This window comes from Stomoxys calcitrans, chromosome 1, assembly GCF_963082655.1.
Source record: "Stomoxys calcitrans chromosome 1, idStoCalc2.1, whole genome shotgun sequence".
NCBI classification, from domain to species: domain Eukaryota; kingdom Metazoa; phylum Arthropoda; class Insecta; order Diptera; family Muscidae; genus Stomoxys; species Stomoxys calcitrans.
In genome coordinates this window covers 75883556-75909449 of record NC_081552.1, presented here as the reverse complement: position 1 = coordinate 75909449, position 25894 = coordinate 75883556, and the positions used below count along the sequence as shown (strand labels likewise).

Here is a 25894-nt window from a genome sequence, read left to right as displayed (position 1 = left end):
TAGTCCGATATAGCCCCTCTTCGAACCTAACCTGCTTATGGACAAAAAAAATAATCTGTGCAAAGTTTCAGCTCAATATCTCTATTTTTGAAGACAATAGCGTGATTTCAACAGACATACGGACGGACATGTCTAGATCGTCTAGATTTTTACGCTGATCAAGAATATATATACTTTATAGGGTCGGAAATGGATATTTCGATGTGTTGCAAACGGAATGACAAAATGAATATACCCCCATCCTTCGGTGGTGGGTATAACAAGGAATTGTAAATATCACAGGTATGTGCAATTCGAACGTTCATATACATAAAATAGAACAAACATACGTTTTACTTATCTTTTGTCCATAAGTGGCATATTAAATAAATTGAGCCAGGCTCAATGAATGATTTAGTAGAATTAATATTAAATAATAATATTATAATCTTTAGATTTAAATAGTCTTTATCCTTGATGTACTCCAGGAGTCGTTCTAAGGTAGAAATCTGGCAAGTCGGATCTGGTTGATTCTTTGTCGGTTATTTTATTAACAATGCCAACTGGAAAAGATAAGCCGAATCATACCACGATGAGTCTTGGTGCAAGTTATAGATATCTGTTAGCAGGTCATTTTTGTGTATGGCTAGCCTTTGGACAAATGAACGCATAGTTGCATAGTGGTTCAATGCCAGAAACATTATTTATGTAGTTGTTGGAATATTTGTTTGTGCGATTCTGATAATGCTTATTCACACCTTTCCTCAGAGAAAAACACAGGTCTAATAGCCACCTTATAAAACATTAACTTTGTAGACTGAGGTAATTGTTTACTATTCAGTATGTAGGAAAAAGACCCTGATATTCATTTTGCCTATTGGAGAGATGTTCTTGCAAGTGGGTTGAATTTCAGCAATTTGTCAAATGTAATGCCGAGGTATTTAATTCTGGAAACAACAGGAATATTGATCCCATCAAGAGTAAGGTACAGTGTCTTACTTTGGGGCACCACATATATCGGAAACATTCCTGATACTAATTGCTTGGGACTTGCTGGCATTTATTTTAAATGCCCATATTTCGTAGTAATGGTTAATAATTCTAAGATGCGCTGCTGCTTTTTCAAGAGCTATTTCAGGGGTCTTATCATGAGCGTGAGGAATGTGATTTTTTTGGGAATTGGTCGCCCCGTGAGAGAAGTCATGTAAGAATATGTTAAATACCATCTATTTAATATTGAGGGTCTGTGAAAAAGCTGGTCGTTAATTCTACAATGACAGGATCTGCCTCCAGTCCAATCAGTTTGTACAGCATTCTAAGATGTCGAGGCAAATTGCAACCGTGCAGAATTGTTGCCGTAAATTGATGTTGATATCATTATGGTAAAGCATTTAGTAAAGCATGTGTGAGGAATGGGATTTTCTGAACACAAACTGGGAATTCGGCAATGGTTCAATAATGTATCTGCTCTCAAATTTTTCGTTTAGCACATACTCAAATATTATCCATTCGTTTGACAAGAGGGAGATAGGACGATAATCTATGGGAGTCTCACAACAAGGTTTCTTCTTTATAGGGATCAATTTTGCTACTTTCCATTCGGAGGGGAAATACCTATTGTTGATACATTGGTTGAACATAAATGAACGTTGCTTTAGCGTTGAATCCGGAAACATTTTTAATATATAACTGGAGATACCATCTATGCCACTTGATTTCTTACTATTTATAATTCCAATATGTTTTTAACTTTTCCAGGATCAGTAAAGTGAAAATCATCCTGATTTGGTAACGCATTACATTCGTCATTAAAGGTGTAAATATGGCGGGGTATAGAATCGGTAAAATTGGTTAATCTCGAGTTTAAATTTTCGACAGGTAGGGCGGGCGATCTTTGGCGGAATGTTTCGAAATAAAACTCTTGCAAATGCTGAGCAATATCAGAGTTATTGGCAAAAGGTGACTTAGATTTTCCCGTCATCTGACTGATTTTTTTTTAAAGCGAATGCAGCAGGTTTTTATTCTTATAGTATTCTATTAAAATTATCAGCTTGACAGTTGACGAATTCTTTAATAATCGTTTTTAATAGTTCAATCTGCTTTGATAAAAAGTTTATTCGCTATTTGTTCTGTTTCCCATACGATGGATTTTTTTTCAATTATTTTTGCCAAAGATGTTTCATTTTATAAAGGCATTTAATATAATTTATAATAATTTTATAAAGGCATTTAATTCTATCCGAAAGAGGAAACCTATTGTCTTTGATGAGTATTTGTTTGGTATGGGAACTATGAATTGAGTTAAAAGATGGTCTGAGAACTTTTATCAGTGCATCTATCTCGCTGACCCGAAGTAGAATTCATACCCTGAATAAAGTTACTCCGATTTTTATCTTTATAGGATACTAGCTGGACCGGGCCCGCTCCGCTGCGACTTCTTTTACATTATATGGAACAACATTTCCATTGGAATATTTATTTTCTTCAATTAAAGAGCTTTTAGTGAAATACCATGCTACGAAAATAGTATATCGCTTGACTAACAGTTTAACATTATAAGTACCTTTATCTGAATCCCAAATGATCTTTATTGGTACGCGAATTTAAGTTTGGATGTAAGGTGTACTCCATTCATAAAATACTTTATTTCAGCCCGATATTCTTATGATGTCTAATTTAGAGGTGTTTTCGGGGGTGAGGTGGTCCCCAAGACACTTGGCCTCGAAAAAATATCGGCATCGTGCTCTTCTCTCATATGCCATTTATTTAAACCCCATATTGACATTGGTTTAAGGGATGGCGTCCCCCAAACACATGGCCCCAAAATTTGTTATCAAATTCGTTTTCTAACCACAAATACCTTTGATTTGAGCCACAGATTGGCATGCTCGAAAAAATTTTACCCTTTGGTGGGTGTTTTGGGGAAGGTGTGATGCCCTAAATGCATGGTCCTACATTTGGATATCAAATTCGTATTTTACTCCCAAATACCTTTACCTGAGCCCCATATTGCGATGCTCAGTAAAAAATATTTGGGTGGTGTTGTGGGGGTGGGATGGCCCCATAGACGCTTTTCCCGAATATTGATATCAAATTCGTGCTTTACTTCCAAAGACGTTTCATTTGAACCCCATATTGATATGGTCGTAAATTTGTCCTCTTTGGGGCCAAATACTTGGTCCCACGTCTGGATATCAGATTCGTATTCTATACTGAAATACCTTTTATTTAAGCCCCATATTGCCATGGTCATTAAATAAGTCCTGTTTGGGGGGTGTTTTTGGGAAGGGGTGGACCCCCAGAAACTTGGTCCCACATATGGATATTCGATTCGAATTCTACTCGCAAATACCTTTCATTTGAGTCCCATATTGCCATGGTCGGCGATTGGATAACATATACGTTTTCTAATCTTCAATACCTTTCATTTGAGTCCCATATTGTCGTGATTAGTGTATATATATATATATTTGGTAGGTTTTGGGGTGGGGTAGGTACAATAGGTACAATATTCGAACTTTGGACACCAAATTTTTGTTTGTAGGTTACTATAAGAGAGCACACAAAATTTCGCTTAAATCGCACCACCCATCTCCGAGATCTGCCGTTTCTGAAAATTAGGGTAAGGAGGAGGGTTGAAATATCAAAAAATGTAGTACCCTATTTTCACCACGGGATCATTATGCACCATTTGGGAAAATTTCAAGAAAATAGGTTAGGAAATATATAAGATAAAGGAACGTGGGGATCCCATGAAGATTTTTTAGTGATCTACATGAAGTGATAATTTAACTGGAAAGTGATCTGAGAAACTCGACAGCGATGAAATTTCAAAATTTGTTACAGTTCTGTTAATGAGAGGATTACAGTTCTGTAAAGAGTGTTCATAGCTGCGAGCTACCGGATTGCGGATAGTGGAATGCTCCATCCAGAGTTGCTGTAACTGCAGTCGCGGACAATCAGCGGTATCGAGCGGAGAGTCTCAGTGAGAGGCCGGGTGGCACCTGCTCTTGCACAAATACTGAGTGCCTACGATGCTCGATGTGACAAGGCGAGTTATTGGCGCCTTTAAATAACCAATGGCCACCCTGTTCCCGCGGCGATCGGTCCTTTGGACCGAAACGAGCTTACTCCACATGAATATGTGGTTATAACAACAAAGCTCGTATATCCCCGAAGCCAGTGAAGATGTTGAATACTTCAAGCGGACTGTTTTATTAGGGATTTTTAAGCACTATCCAGCAAAAAAGAGTATTTAAAATTTGACCAAAAATTAAGATTTGGCAGCCCGAACAATTCTTCAAAATTTCGAGGTTATTAACTTAGGGGGCCTGCCAAGAGGCGCCCGGACCACCTAGGGCCTTAAAATTTGCAAACGGTCTCGCCAACACCTCAGCTCCAACTATTTTTAATTACAAAGAGATATCTTTACCCGGTCTCACAAGATATATTTTTTACGTGTTTATTTTTCGAATTTTTCCACTATGTGTCGTGTGGTCCCAGGTCACAATCGGAACACACATCCTGCACGTTGGCATCAATCTTTTTTCGGTAGGACTTGTTATAGCTCTATTAATGTGTACATGATTGGCATGGCCATTTGTTTCTAAATCTAAAAAAAAAAATTATAGAAAATATACATTCAGTCATTTTCAGCAAACAACTGAATTTTCAGCAGTCAGCCTGCTGCTCTGAATTTGCAGCACTACTGCTGTAATAGCAGAACTAATGCTAAAATTGCAGCAAAATTAACTACTAATATTCAGCAGACGGTGTTTGCAATTTTCAGCAAACATTTTTCTGAGTGTGCTACCGTGTCTGCATGAATGTTGTCTAGACCCGCATGATATGTCGCTTGATGTATTGGTTCTCTTTTGTAGCGCTGAACTTCACGCTCCAGATCATATAGATCCACCTTAAGACTTCTGGGCGGTGGATACCTATCCACAAGATGATGATTTGGATGGTCCCTGCGATAACAGCCCTTAAGGTATTGCTTAGACACCATGTAATGTGTCTTCTGAAGAGTAGAATCTTTGTCTCCTGATGGAGGTGGTCCACGTGAGAACTGGACCGCCGCAGATCGAAGAGCGAAAAAGTAGTACTCTGCTTATAGTCAGGAAAATGACAAAAAAAAATGTCTCTTGCCACTTGAAACCGTTGCCGGCATCATGTTTGTATGTTTTATTGGTTTCAATGGTTCGTTTTTCTTTATTTATTTGGAAAAATATGTATAAAAAAAAGAAACAATTCCAAGTCAAATTCCGGTTGTTTGGGTTTTATTTTCGATAATGGGAATTAAATTTTTGACTTGGGGATTTGATGGGGATTCAGAGCAAAAATTGGAGATTTTTTGAGAAGGAATTTTCTGTTAAAAATTTTGTATTTTACCTTTACGATTTTTTATAGTCATTTTTGATAAACATTTAGATAACATAAATCGGTACAATGGACACCAAGTTATACTTATTATGTTTCATTTCATTATTATTAAGTGGAAATTGCGGCTACCGGTTATTATCTAAAATCGCATGATATCGATAACTATGCACTGAAATTCAATCCAGAACATATGACTTGCACTGTATAGGATACAGCAACTTTGAAATATTATGTCTCTGAATTGTATAAAATACAGTGCAAAGCGCGTGTTATTACATGACATATCTTATCCATTATCTTTCTCGTACACCTGACTTCCATTCAATGTATAATGCTATAGAAACCATACACTATATCATGTGAGTGAAGATAAATTCCGAATTTAACTAGTGGAGACACAAACCACTGACTTAACAGTCCTCTGTTACTGCCATTAGCAGAGCACTGTTAAGGAACTTTGTAGGCAATTAATTAATAAAAAAAAAGGATTTGTTCATAAAAAGGAAATTTCAAAACACAAAAAACCAAAAAAAGATCTAGAAAATAATAAGGTGATCCAACATTAAAATTTAGTTCCCTCAATAACCGCAAGACGTACTAACAAGATAAAGAAGATTGTAAAATTGATTGATCCACTGTGCACAAATGGAAAATAGTAAGGCGATGAGACCGGTCTCAAATGAGAGCTAGGGAAGCCTAGTTTCTTATACATATGCACATATTTTCCAAATAATCGTCTAACTATCGAATTTTTCAAAAAAAACTTGAAAAAATCGCCACAAGACCTCAAAAATCTATTTTGCGTGAACCACTGTGCAAAAATGGAAAAAGTTGATACTTTGAAACCGGTGTCAAACGACAGCTTATGAAGTCTAGTTTCTAATCCAAAAGGGCCTATATTCCAAATCATCGTCTAACTATCGAATTTTTGAGAAAAACTTGAAAAAAATCGCTACAAGACCTCAAAAATCTATTTTGCGTGAACCACTGTGCAAAAATGGAAAAAGTTGATACTTTGAAACCGGTGTCAAACGACAGCTTATGAAGTCTAGTTTCTAATCCAAAAGGGCCTATATTCCAAATAATCGTCTAACTATCGAATTTTTCAAAAAAACTTCAAAAAATTCGCTACAAGACTTGAAAAATCTATTTTGCGTCAACCACTGTGCAAAAATGAAAAAAGTTGATACTTTGAAACCGGTGTCAAACTACAGCTTATGAAGTCCAGTTTCTAATCCAAAAGGGCCTATATTCCAAATAATCGTCTAACTATCGAATTTTTCAAAAAAACTTAAAAAAAATCGCTACAAGACCTCAAAAATCTATTTTGCGTGAACCACTGTGCAAAAATGGAAAAAGTTGATACTTTGAAACCGGTGTCAAACGACAGCTTATGAAGTCTAGTTTCTAATCCAAAAGGGCCTATATTCCAAATAATCGTCTAACTATCGAATTTTTCAAAAAAACTTCAAAAAATTCGCTACAAGACTTGAAAAATCTATTTTGCGTCAACCACTGTGCAAAAATGAAAAAAGTTGATACTTTGAAACCGGTGTCAAACGACAGCTTATGAAGTCTAGTTTCTAATCCAAAAGGGCCTATATTCCAAATCATCTTCTAACTATCGAATTTTTGAGAAAAACTTGAAAAAAATCGCTACAAGACCTCAAAAATCTATTTTGCGTGAACCACTGTGCAAAAATGGAAAAAGTTGATACTTTGAAACCGGTGTCAAACGACAGCTTATGAAGTCTAGTTTCTAATCCAAAAGGGCCTATATTCCAAATCATCGTCTAACTATCGAATTTTTGAGAAAAACTTGAAAAAAATCGCTACAAGACCTCAAAAATCTATTTTGCGTGAACCACTGTGCAAAAATGGAAAAAGTTGATACTTTGAAACCGGTGTCAAACGACAGCTTATGAAGTCTAGTTTCTAATCCAAAAGGGCCTATATTCCAAATCATCGTCTAACTATCGAATTTTTGAGAAAAACTTGAAAAAAATCGCTACAAGACCTCAAAAATCTATTTTGTGTGAACCACTGTGCAAAAATGGAAAAAGTTGATACTTTGAAACCGGTGTCAAACGACAGCTTATGAAGTCTAGTTTCTAATCCAAAAGGGCCTATATTCCAAATAATCGTCTAACTATCGAATTTTTCAAAAAAACTTCAAAAAATTCGCTACAAGACTTGAAAAATCTATTTTGCGTCAACCACTGTGCAAAAATGGAAAAAGTTGATACTTTGAAACCGGTGTCAAACTACAGCTTATGAAGTCTAGTTTCTAATCCAAAAGGGCCTATATTCCAAATAATCGTCTAACTATCGAATTTTTGAGAAAAACTTGAAAAAAATCGCTACAAGACCTCAAAAATCTATTTTGTGTGAACCACTGTGCAAAAATGGAAAAAGTTGATACTTTGAAACCGGTGTCAAACGACAGCTTATGAAGTCTAGTTTCTAATCCAAAAGGGCCTATATTCCAAATCATCGTCTAACTATCGAATTTTTGAGAAAAACTTGAAAAAAATCGCTACAAGTTTTTTTGAAAAATTCGATAGTTAGACGATTATTTGGAATATAGGCCCTTTTGGATTAGAAACTGGACTTCATAAGCTGTAGTTTGACACCGGTTTCAAAGTATCAACTTTTTCCATTTTTGCACAGTGGTTGACGCAAAATAGATTTTTCAAGTCTTGTAGCGAATTTTTTGAAGTTTTTTTGAAAAATTCGATAGTTAGACGATTATTTGGAATATAGGCCCTTTTGGATTAGAAACTAGACTTCATAAGCTGTCGTTTGACACCGGTTTCAAAGTATCAACTTTTTCCATTTTTGCACAGTGGTTCACACAAAATAGATTTTTGAGGTCTTGTAGCGATTTTTTTCAAGTTTTTCTCAAAAATTCGATAGTTAGACGATGATTTGGAATATAGGCCCTTTTGGATTAGAAACTAGACTTCATAAGCTGTCGTTTGACACCGGTTTCAAAGTATCAACTTTTTCCATTTTTGCACAGTGGTTCACGCAAAATAGATTTTTGAGGTCTTGTAGCGATTTTTTTCAAGTTTTTCTCAAAAATTCGATAGTTAGACGATGATTTGGAATATAGGCCCTTTTGGATTAGAAACTAGACTTCATAAGCTGTCGTTTGACACCGGTTTCAAAGTATCAACTTTTTCCATTTTTGCACAGTGGTTCACGCAAAATAGATTTTTGAGGTCTTGTAGCGATTTTTTTCAAGTTTTTCTCAAAAATTCGATAGTTAGAAGATGATTTGGAATATAGGCCCTTTTGGATTAGAAACTAGACTTCATAAGCTGTCGTTTGACACCGGTTTCAAAGTATCAACTTTTTTCATTTTTGCACAGTGGTTGACGCAAAATAGATTTTTCAAGTCTTGTAGCGAATTTTTTGAAGTTTTTTTGAAAAATTCGATAGTTAGACGATTATTTGGAATATAGGCCCTTTTGGATTAGAAACTAGACTTCATAAGCTGTCGTTTGACACCGGTTTCAAAGTATCAACTTTTTCCATTTTTGCACAGTGGTTCACGCAAAATAGATTTTTGAGGTCTTGTAGCGATTTTTTTTAAGTTTTTTTGAAAAATTCGATAGTTAGACGATTATTTGGAATATAGGCCCTTTTGGATTAGAAACTGGACTTCATAAGCTGTAGTTTGACACCGGTTTCAAAGTATCAACTTTTTTCATTTTTGCACAGTGGTTGACGCAAAATAGATTTTTCAAGTCTTGTAGCGAATTTTTTGAAGTTTTTTTGAAAAATTCGATAGTTAGACGATTATTTGGAATATAGGCCCTTTTGGATTAGAAACTAGACTTCATAAGCTGTCGTTTGACACCGGTTTCAAAGTATCAACTTTTTCCATTTTTGCACAGTGGTTCACGCAAAATAGATTTTTGAGGTCTTGTAGCGATTTTTTTCAAGTTTTTCTCAAAAATTCGATAGTTAGACGATGATTTGGAATATAGGCCCTTTTGGATTAGAAACTAGACTTCATAAGCTGTCGTTTGACACCGGTTTCAAAGTATCAACTTTTTCCATTTTTGCACAGTGGTTCACACAAAATAGATTTTTGAGGTCTTGTAGCGATTTTTTTCAAGTTTTTCTCAAAAATTCGATAGTTAGACGATGATTTGGAATATAGGCCCTTTTGGATTAGAAACTAGACTTCATAAGCTGTCGTTTGACACCGGTTTCAAAGTATCAACTTTTTCCATTTTTGCACAGTGGTTCACGCAAAATAGATTTTTGAGGTCTTGTAGCGATTTTTTTCAAGTTTTTCTCAAAAATTCGATAGTTAGACGATGATTTGGAATATAGGCCCTTTTGGATTAGAAACTAGACTTCATAAGCTGTCGTTTGACACCGGTTTCAAAGTATCAACTTTTTCCATTTTTGCACAGTGGTTCACACAAAATAGATTTTTGAGGTCTTGTAGCGATTTTTTTCAAGTTTTTCTCAAAAATTCGATAGTTAGACGATGATTTGGAATATAGGCCCTTTTGGATTAGAAACTAGACTTCATAAGCTGTCGTTTGACACCGGTTTCAAAGTATCAACTTTTTCCATTTTTGCACAGTGGTTCACGCAAAATAGATTTTTGAGGTCTTGTAGCGATTTTTTTCAAGTTTTTCTCAAAAATTCGATAGTTAGACGATGATTTGGAATATAGGCCCTTTTGGATTAGAAACTAGACTTCATAAGCTGTCGTTTGACACCGGTTTCAAAGTATCAACTTTTTCCATTTTTGCACAGTGGTTCACGCAAAATAGATTTTTGAGGTCTTGTAGCGATTTTTTCAAGTTTTTCTCAAAAATTCGATAGTTAGACGATTATTTGGAAAATATGTGCATATGTATAAGAAACTAGGCTTCCCTAGCTCTCATTTGAGACCGGTCTCATCGCCTTACTATTTTCAATTTGTGCACAGTGGATCAATCAATTTTACAATCTTCTTTATCTTGTTAGTACGTCTTGCGGTTATTGAGGGAACTAAATTTTAATGTTGGATCACCTTATTATTTTCTAGATCTTTTTTTGGTTTTTTGTGTTTTGAAATTTCCTTTTTATGAACAAATCCTTTTTTTTATTAATTAATTGCCTACAAAGTTCCTTAACAGTGCTCTGCTAATGGCAGTAACAGAGGACTGTTAAGTCAGTGGTTTGTGTCTCCACTAGTTAAATTCGGAATTTATCTTCACTCACATCACTATATCGCTGTTCATGTTTTACAACTTCAAAAATTGTATATCCACGCCTTCACGTTACACATCTTTAGTCGGTTTGGTCGTCAATATGAAGTTTTTTTCTATAAAAAGGCTTTAAAATTTGTTTGGGGATTTTTATTGGGATTATTCCGATTCACCACACCATACAAAGATATCATAACCAGTGTTGCGTTTTTAGTAGGTGGCAATCAAAATTGGTAGGTTTTTATTCTGTTGGTAGGTTGGTAGGATGGCCTCAATTTTTGGTAGATTTTCAGAAAAAATTGCCGCGCATAACTCAAAATTTTTTCACTTCTTGTCGATTCTGCACAGAAAAATTGACTCTGCGGAGGCCAACGTAGCGCAGAGGTTAGCATGTCCGCCTATGACGCTGAACACCTGGGTTCGAATTCTGGCGAGACCATCAGAAAAAATTTTCAACGGTGGTTTTCCCCTCCTAATGCTGGCAATATTTGTGAGGTACTATGCTATGTAAAACTTTTTCTCTGTCGCACTGCGTCACGCCGTTTGGACTCGGCTATAAAAGGGAGGCCCCTTATCATTGAGCTTAAACTTGAATCGGACTGCACTCATTGATATGTTCCTTAGTGGAATGTTCATGGGCAAAATTTGCAATTTGAGAAAAAACTAACTGCCGAATCTGCCGAGCTTTAAATTCTCAATTTTAGCACTGAATTGGAAGAATATATGCTGAATAAGGTTTGTAGACACTTGACAGATAAAATAATTGAAATTTTGTAGGTTTTCAACAAATTCTTTAGTTGAGTTAGTTATTAAAATACACGTACAACCATGTAGCTAGACTCCCATGCCCAAATTAATAAAATTGTAGTTTAGCGCAATAGTAGAAAGAGTGACTGAGAAAAAACAACCTGCGAGCAAAGCAGTATAAGAACGAGACAAGCAGCGCGAGCCGAACAAAGAAAATAAAAACACCACCAGGCCGAAACTGCACAGCCAAGCACATGTGATGACTAGTTAAATGTTTTTTTTTTCTCGCTTATAGACATATTGTTGTTGTTGTTATATGTTGGATTGCAAAGAGTGCCTTTAAACATTTTGTACTTTGGGTCGTTGAAATTCAAAATAAATTGTTGCAGGAAAACTAACAAATTTCGTCTTTGTTTTTTCGACAAAAGATGTTGTTTTTCAACAACATGGATTTTGAGGCTTAATACTCATACATGCCGTCTCACTGCTTTCAATTTTAGAAAAAAAGGGAGTAAGTTCTGATTTTTACAGTAACTGGAACTAGTGTTAAGTGATATCTTCTGGGTAAGAAATGCAGATTTTGTGCGTTTAAATTTCTCCTGTTTAATGCCTCCAATCAGAAAATAGGGCCATATGGCAGCTGCATACAAATATGTTCAGATCTGTGACTCAGATATTGAAGGGTGTATGAGACTTACGGTAGCGCCGAAATGGGTAGTAAAAGCGTATTTCTGGGAACAAACCCTTAAATAGGGAGATCGATTTATCCAAACTCAGCACATTTGTTCATTGAAAACGGGACAAAAATATAAACGACTCTTATGAACTCAAGGTCATCTCTGAACTTAAGGCAATAGAGAGAATTCACCAAACGACGATCTAGTATTTATACTTTGTAAGTTTGAAAACGTATAATTTGATGTGTTGCAAATGGAATAGAAAAATAGCCAACTCTTCGTTGGTGTGTATAAAAACATATACCGCATTTTTGGCTTGTAGGTTTTGGTCGGGTTTGGTAGGATTTTTCTTAAATTTTGGTAGGAAATAATTGTCTGAAGTGGTAACACTGATCATAACTACTCCCAAATAATAACAATTAAAAACAAGTAAAATGCATTAGGTTCGGCCGGGACGAACTTTGGATACCCACCTCGGGTATATATGTAAACCCAATTTCGTCACAATCCGAAATTGGCACGGACATTGAGTGGTTTTATAAATATAAGTCACTGTTAAATTTTGGGTCAGATTTTGGGGCAGATGTTGGTAGGCCTAAAACTACCCACTGTTTAAAATTTTAGCAAAATCGGATGAAAAATGAAGTTTTTATGGGCATTAGACCCTTTATCGGAAAATCGGTCTATAGAGCAGCTATATCCAAATATGGTCCGATTTTTGCCCGTTCAAGAACCTAACCAGCGTGCTTCAAAAAGACGCATTTGTGTCAAATTTCAGCTCAATATCTCAATTTTTGAAGGCTCTAGAGTGATTACAACAGACGGACGCACAGACGAATAGACGGACAGACACATGGACATCGGTAAATCGTCTTAGAATTTTACGACGATCCGAAATATATATATATATATATATATATATATATATACTTTGTAGGGTCGGAAACTGATATTGTGATGTGTTGAATATACCCCCTTCCTACGATGGTGGGTATAAAAAAAATAAAAATTACTTAACCATTTACGTACGTACATGGAAATCATGGCTACTCATAATACATTATACTTGAAATATAAACCAAAAATCGAAAAAGTTTGCGAAACAGAAAAGTTTGCGAAAGCAATCAGAAACAAACTTTGGAGACGGGTACTTATAGACTTTATAAAACATAATCAACATTGTAAAGCTCACAAAATTGTTAAAAAAAGCAACCCAAAAAAACCCTAAACAATTCAAACAGTTAATAAATTCAATATTGACTCCATCATACGATAGATGAAGTCCATGAAAATTCCGAGTGAAAAACAATAATGCCTCAGCATTGTAACATTTACACTTAAATGGAATTACAACAACATCGTCTGCATATGCATAGGGCACACACCAATTATTGACCTCAAGGAACAAGTCTTTTAAAAATGAAGAAGAGTGGTCCCAACACGGAACTTTGTGGACTCCTATTAGCTAGAAAGGAGTGCAACAATTGACAAGCACTGTTACCCAATCCATATAGACGTCGCAGTCATTGTGTCCGCCATGGCAGGTCACGGTCTAATCGAAAAACATGCTGACAGACTGAAGGTTGCCAGCAACAACTTTTGCAAAAGCTGTGAGGACATCGAAGAAGAAGAGACTATGGACCACCTTCTGTGTGTGTGCCCGCACTGGCAGTCAGAAGGAGTATCACTTTAAGTTCTCATTTCTTTGAGAACCAGTCTGATTTAGCGGATGTGAGCATTCGCAAAATGTTGGACTTTATAAAGCGATTTGGATGGTTCAACGGCAAGAACTAGAAGGCATATTCCTTCTTCTGTTTCTGTGGTATCACAATGGACGAAAACGTCTACGTGACACATAAACCTATCCTAACCTCAACTACACAATCCATAAGAATTCGATAATTTAATAATAAGCTTGAAATGGTCCACCCTATCAAATGCTTTCGCAAGGTCCAACGAAATAAGTTCACATAATTGATAATTGGATAGACATGATCTTACTGTATCTGTTAACTATGGCAGAAGTGAACATGTTTTTCTGCGGCAGCGAAAACCACATTGCGCATCATCTATTAATTCCCGACTATCCAAATTATTAAGTACTTGAAATTTCAGAGCATGCTCCACAACTTTAGACGGAATAGGAAGTAACGCAATCGGTCTAAAATTGACAGATGTACTGTCACTATATTTCTTCCAGATAGGGTTTATTTTGGCTACTTTCCAGTCATCAGGAAAAGTGGACGTTGTAGATATACTATTGACATATGCACTAGTAATTGGGGCAAAGGATTCGAAATTTGGGGACAAGAGATTGAAAAATACTGGCAATCCTGGTCAGCACCCCAAGAGCTGCTGGAAATTGACTTGGGAACCTTGTTTCTACTTTTGACGTTATCGCAGATTACAGTGGCATGTAGGGAGAACGTGTAAGAGCTGTCAAATGTGAAGCCAAGTATTTTGGGACACTTGATGGTCGGAATCGTTTCTCCATCGATTTTCACATTTAGCTCATTATTCACCTCATACGTATTTGTAGTGAACAATGTGGCTCGGCGACAACGGATATGATTAATGGCTCTCCTCGTAGCCTTGTCACTCTCAGGATGAGGTCCTGTCATCCCTTTTACCGGGGTTCGAGAGTGACTTAACAGTAGACCACAGCTTGCCTAAACCGGTACCTAAGTTACATTGCTCCGAGAATCCAGCAACAAATTCCCCATGTGTTCGTTGACTACCCTATTTATTTCCAGATTCAGCTCGCTGATTCTGGGGTAAGTGGGTTCCGTGTCATGAATCCCATCACGCGCTTCTGCTAGTACCTTTGCTTGCAACGGGAAATTGGGCCGCAATTGGGGTGCTCGACCGGCTGGTATAAAGCGAGCGGCTGCTGCATTAATGATGTCTCGGAATTTCCACTCGGCAACTAGAATATTTAAGGGGGTGTCAGCTCATCGCAGCGGCGGTTGGTGTACTCTCTGAAGTCGACCCAATCGCTCTTCTTCTTCTGATTCTGTTAATTCTAACTTTAGCTTTAAATGACAATTATCTGAAATACTCTGGCCTTTTTGGGCATTATGCTTTTTGATTTAGATCATAGCCATCAAGAGCTTCCTTCACTTTTAGTGGGTGCCCCGCATCCCTCTTAGTTTTTGCACTTTAAGCACCAATTGTCTCAAATATTGTGGCGTTTTTGAATATTCTGCTTTTTGATTGAGATTGTAGGCATCGAGAGCTTCGTTCACTATAAGTGTGTACCCTGCGTCACTCCCAGTTTTTGAACTTTTCGCTTTGGGCTTTTTAGTATGCATTTTTTACGCTGTTACTTAATTTTTTTTTAAAAATTCTAAATGTTTGTGGTCCATTTAGTGCTCATTTTGTCGTTTCTTCCAAATTTCGCTTATTTTTCTTAATTTTGTTTTTAGATCTTTTCGCCTAAATTGTTAGCATGGCTATGCTAAGCTCATAGCAGAGTGCTGCAAATTGAATGGTTTTGTGTCTCTGCTAGTAAAAGTTAACTTTATCTTCACGGACATTTATCTCAAATACTGGCGGCTTTTTGCATATTTTGCTTTTTGATTTAGATCCTAGGCATCAAGAGCTTCCTTCACTATAAGTGGGTACCCGGCACCCCTCGTAGTTTTTGCACAGTGGGCCATTTGTTAATTCTAACTTTAACTTTAAATGCCAATTATCTCAAATACTGGCGACTTTTTGCATATTTTGCTTTTTGATTTAGATCCTAGGCATCAAGAGCTTCCTTCACTATAAGTGGGTACCTGACACCCCTCTTAGTTTTTGCACAGTGGGCCATTCTGTTAATTCTAACTTTAACTTTAAATGCCAATTATCTCAAATACTGGCGGCTTTTTGCATATTTTGCTTTTTGATTTAGATCCTAGGCATCAAGAGCTTCCTTCATTATAAGTGGGTACCTGACACCCCTCGTAGTTTTTGCACAGTGGGCCATTTGTTAATTCTAACTTTAACTTTAAATGCCAATTATCTCAAATACTGGCGGCTTTTTGCATATTTTGCTTTTTGATTTAGATCCTAGGCATCAAAAGCTTCCTTCACAATAAGTGGGTACCCGGCACCCCTCTTAGTTTTTGCACAGTGGGCCATTCTGTTAATTCTAACTTTAACTTTAAATGCCAATTATCTCAAATACTGGCGGCTTTTTGCATATTTTGCTTTTTGATTTAGATCCTAGGCATCAAGAGCTTCCTTCATTATAAGTGGATACCTGACACCCCTCGTAGTTTTTGCACAGTGGGCTATTCTGTTAATTCTAACTTTAACTTTAAATGCCAATTATCTCAAATACTGGCGGCTTTTCGCATATTTTGCTTTTTGATTTAGATCCTAGGCATCAAAAGCTTCCTTCACTATAAGTGGGTACCCGGCACCCCTCTTAGTTTTTGCACAGTGGGCCATTCTGTTAATTCTAACTTTAACTTTAAATGCCAATTATCTCAAATACTGGCGGCTTTTTGCATATTTTGCTTTTTAATTTAGATCCTAGGCATCAAGAGCTTCCTTCACTATAAGTGGGTACCCGACACCCCTCTTAGATTTTGCACAGTGGGCCATTCTATTAATTCTAACTTTAACTTTAAATGCCAATTATCTCAAATACTGGCGGCTTTTTGCATATTTTGCTTTTTGATTTGGATCCTAGGCATCAAGAGCTTCCTTCACTATAAGTGGGTACCCGGCACCCCTCTTAGTTTTTCTACTTTTCGCTTTGGACTTTTTGGTGTTGAAGATTTGTTCCTTATGCATTTATTACTTTGTTAGATAGTTTTTTACAAAATTCGCAATGTTTGTGGTCCTTTTAGTGCTCTTGTTGTCGTTTCTTATGAATTTTTTCATTTTTTTTCTTGATTTTATTTCTAGATCTTTTCTGTAAAAATGTTAGCATAGCTCTGCTAAGCTCGTAACAGTGTGCTGCTAATTGAATGGGTTTGTGTCTCTGCTAGTTAAAGTTAACTTTATCTTCACGGACATATATTCTTTACTGTTGAGTCTTTTTTCCAATTTGTCCTGGTTGTAAAAAGTTGTCAAAATTCTCCAGCAATTTGTTATGAGCACTCACATCGCCAATGAAAATGTATTCATATGGCATATTCTATTTACATTTTTTATAGCATAATTGACAAACAGAACCATTTTGGATCAAACGGTAATCATATCAGTTTTTTTCAACATCTTTTTGCTGATAAACAAAAACAACAAAATACAAATATTGTCATAAATTCCGGAAATGATGAATGCTTTTAACAAGTGTACAAATACCTCTGTTCATCTGTTCGGGTTTTCCCATATTCTTGTGCTTCTATTTAAAGAAAAGAAAAGTAGATGACATGCATAACGAAATTTTAAACAGATATACCTACATATGTACCTACATAGAGCAACAAATATAAAAGCAAATTGCCACTGAGTCAGATATTTTTCCATGTGCAGATTTTAATAATCCTTTTAAAGAAATAATATTTGTTTTCTAAACAATCGTATCCGAATGTTTTTCATATTTGTTTAAAACATGGTAAAATTTCCGTTTTTTGCCTTAGATATGTGTTCATAAGGAAGCAAAACGAAAAGCAAATGTCATCAACAACAACATTGTTATAATTATGCGCTGAGACAAGGCGTATTTAATAAGGTGGCCGCACCAGCACAGCTGATGGAACTTGATATGTCAATTCATTTTTGAATTCGCGTTATTAAATAAAAACTTCAAAACAAATATTCTCTAAATTTATTTTTGTGTTTGCTGCTGTTATGGTACTTAACTATAATGCTACGCATCTAACAACCTTTATCGCCATCAGCTTCCCTCAGGGAACTAGATTCATTGTGTCGTCCCCGAAAAAGATTTAAGCTGAAGAACAAGGAAAAAATTTACTGCAGTGCAATGCCAGACATTAGAATAAAGAAGATAAGGAACCAATATGCATGATACTAATGGAAACCAGGCGGGCTGAAGAAGTTCCCTCCTATCTGTCGTTTTAAGCCCCTATTGTTGTCAAGAATGGCGAAAGGGCTATGTGTCTGGAAATGATTTAGAAAGGAAAAAAGTTGTTCATTTAGCCATAGTCCTGCGCCTATTACCACAATTCAACCGTCTATAACTCCTCCTCATCCCAACAAATAATGCGTAAATCCGTCATGCGACCAGCGCGACGTTCAAGTTCTGACATTGCAATGGCTTGTAAGGACCCCTGTCAGTAGAGAGAGCGGCAGCTCCACCACACGTAGGAGTGGTCCCCAGAACACACCAAGTTTCCTCACATAGGTGAATAACTCCAACTGTATCTTACGGCGGTTAACGCCAAGCCCTTTAGCCAATCTTGGCTGCATACTATATGCAGTCCGAACGGACGCACACCAAGATTAAAACGTCTCCCTCGAAGCCAACAAACTATAACCCCTTCCATTTCAAATGACCTGAAAATCCCACAAATATCCAAGAGCCTCAAAAAGGGGTACAAAAACCGTTTCTGGGGTGATTGAGCTCTAATCACAAGATTCCTATTTGAGCCCTTTGCTAGTGGCAGGCTTAATATTCTGCTCATCAAAATAGTATGAACTTAATTCAGGAAGAATCCTCATGTCCACCAGAGAGTCATACATTTGACGCATGTGATGTGTAGTCCCTGGTTACAACCGAGACACACGCCTATGAAGTTGGAAACAATGCCAGCCCAATTTGAATTGAGCCAGAACTACCCTGGTCAGCACTTGGTAGCTATTTTATCGCCACAATAACCTAGTGAAAACCATTTAAACCTGCCATCTTGATAGTTTTGTGGGTAAAGCCACTGGAATTAATGGAAATTTTAAACATTTTTTAATTTGTTTCTTCTTGCTTGACACTCAAATTTTAATAAACTTCTTTCTTCTTGCTCTGATTGGTTAAAGCAAATTTACCGTAAATTTTAAATGTCACTGCGAATCGAATTTTTTCGGCCTGTATACAAATTTTGGCATATCAAGTTCCCAAAAAATATGCTTTGTTGTAGCAATTCGCCGATGCGGCCACCTTATAAATACGCCTTGCGCTAAGATTTATTGAATACTTTCTGGGCCGGAAGGAAACCTGCTGTGATATAATACTTGCAATTGAATCTACTTTATTTAAAATGTATTAATTTGTGGAAACATTTGTTTCAAATATTTTGTCTATGCATATAATTTTTTCAGTCTGTAAAAGCCATTGTTCAATTCAGTTTAAATTTTCTTTCATCCTTTAATAAACACATTTTAATACAAAGCGTCCGTCCCGTAAGTTCTTCTATAAAAGGTTATGGGCGAAAAAGAACAACACGGAATTCCCCAGTGTAACGACAAAGAGTACAATGATTGGCACCATCTATTGATTAGAAAAAAGCTTGCTTGAAGATGAGCGAAAGTACTTCCGTGGTAAGCCATTTTGCCGAATTCGAAAATTTCATACGTCAGTTGAAGCTTGCTGGAGAAAACATGGAAGAAAGTGATGTGTTGGCGTCACTGTTTTTGACGCTGTCTGAAAAATTTGATCCCCTAGTTACTGCGTTGCAAAATGTAGAGGGACACAAATTAACGTTTAACGTGGCCAAAGAAAAGCTAATAAGTGAAGAATCAAATGTTTATGACATAAATGAAGACGACAGCCTTCTCTAGTAAAAAGTTTCCGAAGATGAAACGTCTTAATGGCAACTGCTTTAGATGCGAACAATTTGGCCACTAAGCTAAAAATTGTTGGCGAAAGGATGCAAGATCTGCAGAAAGTAAGCCGATGTCATTCGTAGCATACAAGAACTCGACAGTTCAAAGAACGCATGAAAACCAAATCAAGTTCAATTTGGATTCTGGGGCAAGTGGCCATATGGTAAGAGAAAAATCTAGTTTCTCAACAATAACAGACTTGGAAAATCCTGTTGACATTAATGTGGCGAAAAATAGTCATTCTATTGTTGCGAAACAAATTGGCGATATTGAAGGCACTAGTAATAAAGGATTCAAGGTAACCGTTGAAGACGTGTTATATGCTCCAGAGTTGCGGTACAATTAGTTGTCAGTAAGAAAAAGAACCAATTGTGGCCTGGATGTGAAATTTTTAAAGAACAGTGCAATAATAATGAAGAAAATAGAAATAGTGGCGAAGGCAAATATGCAGCATGGCCTGCATGAAGTTGTTTTTAGTCTACCTAAGATGAATGCTTTGTCATGCGAGAAGAGTGATTTTAATTAATGCCATAGAAGACTTGGTCATTGCGGCAAATCAGGTATAGACACATTGATTAAGAATGGAATGATAGAATGTACTTCAAGAAAAGGAGCAAATGATACGTGTGATATATGGATAGAAGCTAAGCATTGTAGTGGCACTAAGACACGGCCCACCCGGTTACTCCAAAGAATACGCTCGGATGTATGCAGTCCTATCACACCTGTTGCGTGGGACGGATCAAAATATTTCGTGACGTTTTTTGACGACTTTAGTCACTTTGCTGAAGTCTATTGCATCAAACAAAAGTCGGACGTTTTCAACAAATTTAAAGTATACGAGGCTTTAGTTGCGGCTTTGTACCCTAACGAAAAAAAATGTCTACTTTAACAATTGATCAAGGAGCAGAATATTTTTCAAAAGATCAGATTTGTGGTACAAAAATAAAGGAATTCAAGTAAAAAAAACAGTTGCGTATTTACCTCAGCAAAATGGTGTATCGGAAAGTTCAATAGAATATCGGAAAAAATCAGAGCAATGTAATTTAAATCGAAAGTACCAAAAGACTTGTGGAATGAAGCGGCATATGCAGCAGTATATACAAAAAATCGTATTCCGTAAAGTGCAGTAAACGACGCAACAACGCCATCAGAATTATGGTACGGAGAAAATCCAAATTTGTCAAAGATAAAACTTTTAGATGCAAGGCATATACTCAACCAAATGTATTACTCAAAACAGCAAAAATGTTTGCTAAAACATCAGTTCTTGTCTGCTGAAAATGGGAAAGCAGACATTATTGCTGTTTCAGCAAACATTGCAAAAAATTCGGTCAGCTAAATAAGCTAACAAAATCTGCTGTTTTGAGTAAAAAAATCTGCTGAAAAAAAATTGTTATGCTACTTTTTATGGTTGTCTGTTACTTGTTTTGATTACTTTTTAAGAAATTTCTTAGAAATTTTGTTGGAAGAGATGATTTAATTTGTGGGATATTATTGCAAAGAATTGTGGCTGAGCTAGCTCCATTTTCGTTATTGATCTGCTAATGTGAACATGTTGAATATACTGATATGTTAGAGATCATAAAACCTGTTTCTTTGAACTACAATGATATTGTCATTACTGGTTATTTCAATGGTAATATCCTGGATGAAAATACTTTTACCAATACCATGGAATCACTTGGACTCTTTTTGACTAACACAACTGTTCCTACACATTTCACAACCACATCTTCAAGTCTTCTCGATCTGTTTTTCGTGAGTCAAAAGTCTAAGGTATTGTTATATGATCAGTTATCTGCTTCTGGTTTTTTTAAACACGTTTTAATTTTTCTAACATATGACTGCAATGTTAAAAAACTTAATCAAACTAAAACTATCGTGATTTTAAAAATATTGATTTTATTGAACTAAATCGACACTTTTCTGAAATGCATTGGGACTTTATTTATCAACGACGGTCGATGAACAATTACATTTTCTCCAAAATGGGATAAAATCAATATATAACTCTTGTATTCCTATAAAATCAATAAAAATAAAATACAGCCAACCTCCTTGGTTCAATGAAACCATTAAAAACCTGATTGATAAAAGAAAAACTGATTATAAACGTTGGAAACGTTTTTAAACTCCCTTCTTTCATACTCAATTTATATCTGCCAGGAAGACAGCTTCAAAACAAATCAACACAGCAAAAGCTACCTATTTTGAAAAAAAAATCCAAACTGCTGTAGACACCAAATGCAAATGGAGGGAAATTCGTAACAGTGGAATCGGAAATAGAACTGAACATCTAAACAATTCGCATGTTGACCTGAATGAGTTAAACGAACGTTTCGTTAATATTGAACCAGTGGAACCAATTTCGGACACAACGAACAGCTATGCACTCCATCCATTGATTTATTTACTTTCCCTGTGTAGATGGAAATGAGGTTTTCGAAAGCATTTACAAAATTAAATCCAATGCTATGGGATTAGATGAAATTGATCCACGCGTTCTGAGGCTATTACTAAAGGGTGATTTTTTTGAGGTTAGGATTTTCATGCATTAGTATTTGACAGATCACGTGGGATTTCAGACATGGTGTCAAAGAGAAAGATGCTCAGTATGCTTTGACATTTCATCATGAATAGACTTACTAACGAGCAACGCTTGCAAATCATTGAATTTTATTACCAAAATCAGTGTTCGGTTCGAAATGTGTTCATTCACCGTAACGTTGCGTCCAACAGCATCTTTGAAAAAATACGGTCCAATGATTCCACCAGCGTACAAACCACACCAAACAGTGCATTTTTCGGGATGCATGGGCAGTTCTTGAACGGCTTCTGGTTGCTCTTCACTCCAAATGCGGCAATTTTGCTTATTTACGTAGCCATTCAACCAGAAATGAGCCTCATCGCTGAACGGTGAATGAACACATTTCGAACCGAACACTGATTTTGGTAATAAAATTCAATGATTTGCAAGCGTTGCTCGTTAGTAAGTCTATTCATGATGAAATGTCAAAGCATACTGAGCATCTTTCTCTTTGACACCATGTCTGAAATCCCACGTGATCTGTCAAATACTAATGCATGAAAATCCTAACCTCAAAAAAATCACCCTTTACCTGTCTTAATACCCCACATTACATACATTTTCAACTTTATATTGACTAAATCGATTTTCCTGCTGAGTGGAAATTCGCAAAGATTTTACCTATTCCTAAAGCAAATAGAGAGTACCGCCCCATAGCTATACTACCTTTCTTGTCTAAAGCTTTAGAACGTATTATGTCTGATCAAATTGGTAATTTTCTAACTGAGAATGACTTACTATCTGACAGACAATCTGGATACCGGAAGAAAAGATGCTGTTCTGTTAGATGTTAGTGAAAACCTTCGCCAAAACTTGGATGACAAAATGGTATCGTTCATACTTCTTTTGGACCACAGTAAAGCATTTCATACCGTTGATCATCATATTCTGATATTAAAACTGCAAAAACTGTTTAATTTTTCTCATACCGCCTGTAAACTTATGCTATTATATATGTCACAAAGAGCACAAGCGAAAGTCGTTGCTCCAGTCTACTTGAACTATCCAAAAGCGTTCCCCAAGGATCCATTCTTGACCCTCTACTGTTCTCCATTTATATAAATCCGGATGTTCTAGCTAACTATAAAATACAAATGTATGCTGATGATCTGCGGCTATATATTGGTACAAAAATAAGCGATATTCAAAAATGTGTATCTGATATAAACTATGATTTGAATCAAGTTTATAACTGGGCAAAAATCAATAAACTTTGCATAAACCCATCAAAGTCGACTACTCGTAATTCATCAAAGCAATCCTATGGCAACCGGTTTTACGCACCGGATTGACCCGATGGAATCCTCATCGGCAAGGGCAGCCGCCTCAGTGTACGTGTTCGTCTTTTTTCGTCTTGGGAGAGGCACATCCCGGAGTGCCTTCTCCGCACGCTTCTGGTCCGTGCCGGGATTGAAAAGAACCCCGGACCCTGGTTCTGTTCGGTTTGCAAGAACCGCCTTCATTATAGGCCGGTGTCGGTGAGGTGTCACCGGTGCATGGAGTGGGTATATTTCCGTTCTTGCTGTGGCTGTGATGTGCGAACAGCAGTGCTGTGCGAACAGCAGTGGGTCACAAGCGTCGCCGTCGTCGCCTTCGGCGTAATCGTCGTCGAACTAAGTGAATTTGAGGCTGGAACACTTGGAGCAATGTAACTTAGGGACCGGTGTAGGCAAACTGTGGGCCACTGTTAAGTCACTCTCGAACCCCGGTAGACGGGACGACAGGACCTCAGTCACTTTTGGCGAGATAACCGTGACTGATCCGAAGAGATGCGCCAGGTTGTTCAACCGTCAATTTATTGTGCATCCCGAGAGAGACAGGACAAGGAGGAGAGCCATTCGCCGTATTCGTGGTCTCCGAACCGATGAACAGCCATCACAATTTACCGTGGGCGAAGTTACGAATGTCATCCGTGGCAACAAATCTTCCAAAGCGTTGGGCCCCGACGGAATCTCTACATTGATGCTGAAGAATCTGGATTCACCTGGAGTTGAGTACCTTACCACTGTCCTTAACCTGTCATTCAACACTCTTATAGTTCCCGATGTCTGGAAAATGGGCAGAGTGATCCCGCTACTGAAAAGACCCGAGTTTGGGGGAGTCGTACAGACAGATCTCCCTTCTCTCACCAGTGGCAAAGACGCATGAGGCATTACTTCTCCCGAGCCTCGTAGGAGAATTTCCATTCGACGAGCATCAACATGGATTTCGGAGACTGCACAGCATAACAACAGCTTTGCATGCCATCACCAAACACATTTGCCGTGGCTTCAATCAACCCAGGCCATGTGATAGGACGGTCCTCGTGGCACTGGACCTATCGAAGGCATTCGACACGGTCAGCCATGCCAAATTATTTGAGGACATCGCCAACACGTTCCTCCAGCCAGGCCTGAAACGATGGATCGCGAATTATCTGTTTGGTCGCCAGTCATTTGTGGAATTTAGGAATAAGAAGTCGAAACACCGTAGAGTGAAACAGGGAGTTCCCCAAGGTGGGGTAATATCTCCGGCTCTGTTTAACCTCTACCTATCCTCCATTCCACCCCCTCCAGACGGCATAGAGATCGTATCATATGCGGACGATTGTACGAGCATGGCATCAGGCCCCCACCCATTGATGACATCTGAACGTCTACCTCAACGAGCTTGCCTCATATTTCGCTGCAAGAAATCTGAAGATATCCGCCACCAAATCTTCAGCCACACTGTTCACTACAAATGCGCGTGAGGTGAATACTGAGCTGACTGTGATGGTCGATGGAGAAATGATTCCGACCATCAAGTGTCCCAAAATACTTGGCGTCACATTTGACTTCTCCTACACAAAGCAATTGGCCGGTCTGTGGTAAGTTATGCTGCGCCAGTGTGATCTCGTCAACTTTATGATACGAAGTGAAATAATATTCAGATCCGTCAGAATGCCGCCTTCCGAACTGCGACGGGCTGTCTCCTCAATTCTCATGTGGACCACCTCCATCAGGAGACAAAGATCCTACCAGTGCGAAGACATAACTACATGCTGTCTAAGCAATACCTTTTGGGCTGTTATCGCAGAAACCATGCAAATCATCATCTTGTGGATTGATACCCACCGCCCAGAAGTCTTAAGGTAGATCTACACGATCTAGAGCGTGAGGTTCAGCTCTACAAGAGAGAACCTCTAGATCAAGTGGCATATCAAGCGGGTCTGAACAACATTCATGCAGACACGGTAGTAGACGCGGTAATTGGCTACCGGGTGAATGTAGTCCTTGGAGAACGACCGCCACCCATTGCACCCGAAGAAATCGACCTCCCCCTGCAAACCAGAGTGGCTCTGGCTCAATTACGTTCCGGCAGATGCAGCCGCCTCAATTCCCACAGAGTTAGGATTGATGCCAACGTGCAAGATGTATGTCCCGATTGTAACCAGGGACCGCACGATACACGTCACCTGTTTAACTGCCCAGCCAGACCCACTCGACTCAGACCCAGATCCCTGTGGACGCAGGACATGTTCCAAAACATGTCCTTATTCGTAAATCGAGCAGTCGGTTTTTTCATATACCTGTCTATTTTAAAAAATTCTCGGAAAAAAATCTGAG

The 25894-nt window shown here is 37.5% G+C and overlaps 1 protein-coding gene across 4 annotated transcripts in view; it reads right to left on the bottom strand.

The window, feature by feature from the left end:
- LOC106094442 (major facilitator superfamily domain-containing protein 6-A) overlaps positions 1 to 25894 on the bottom strand; it is a 118436-nt gene that overhangs the window by 90499 nt on the left and 2043 nt on the right. The window lies entirely within an intron of this gene.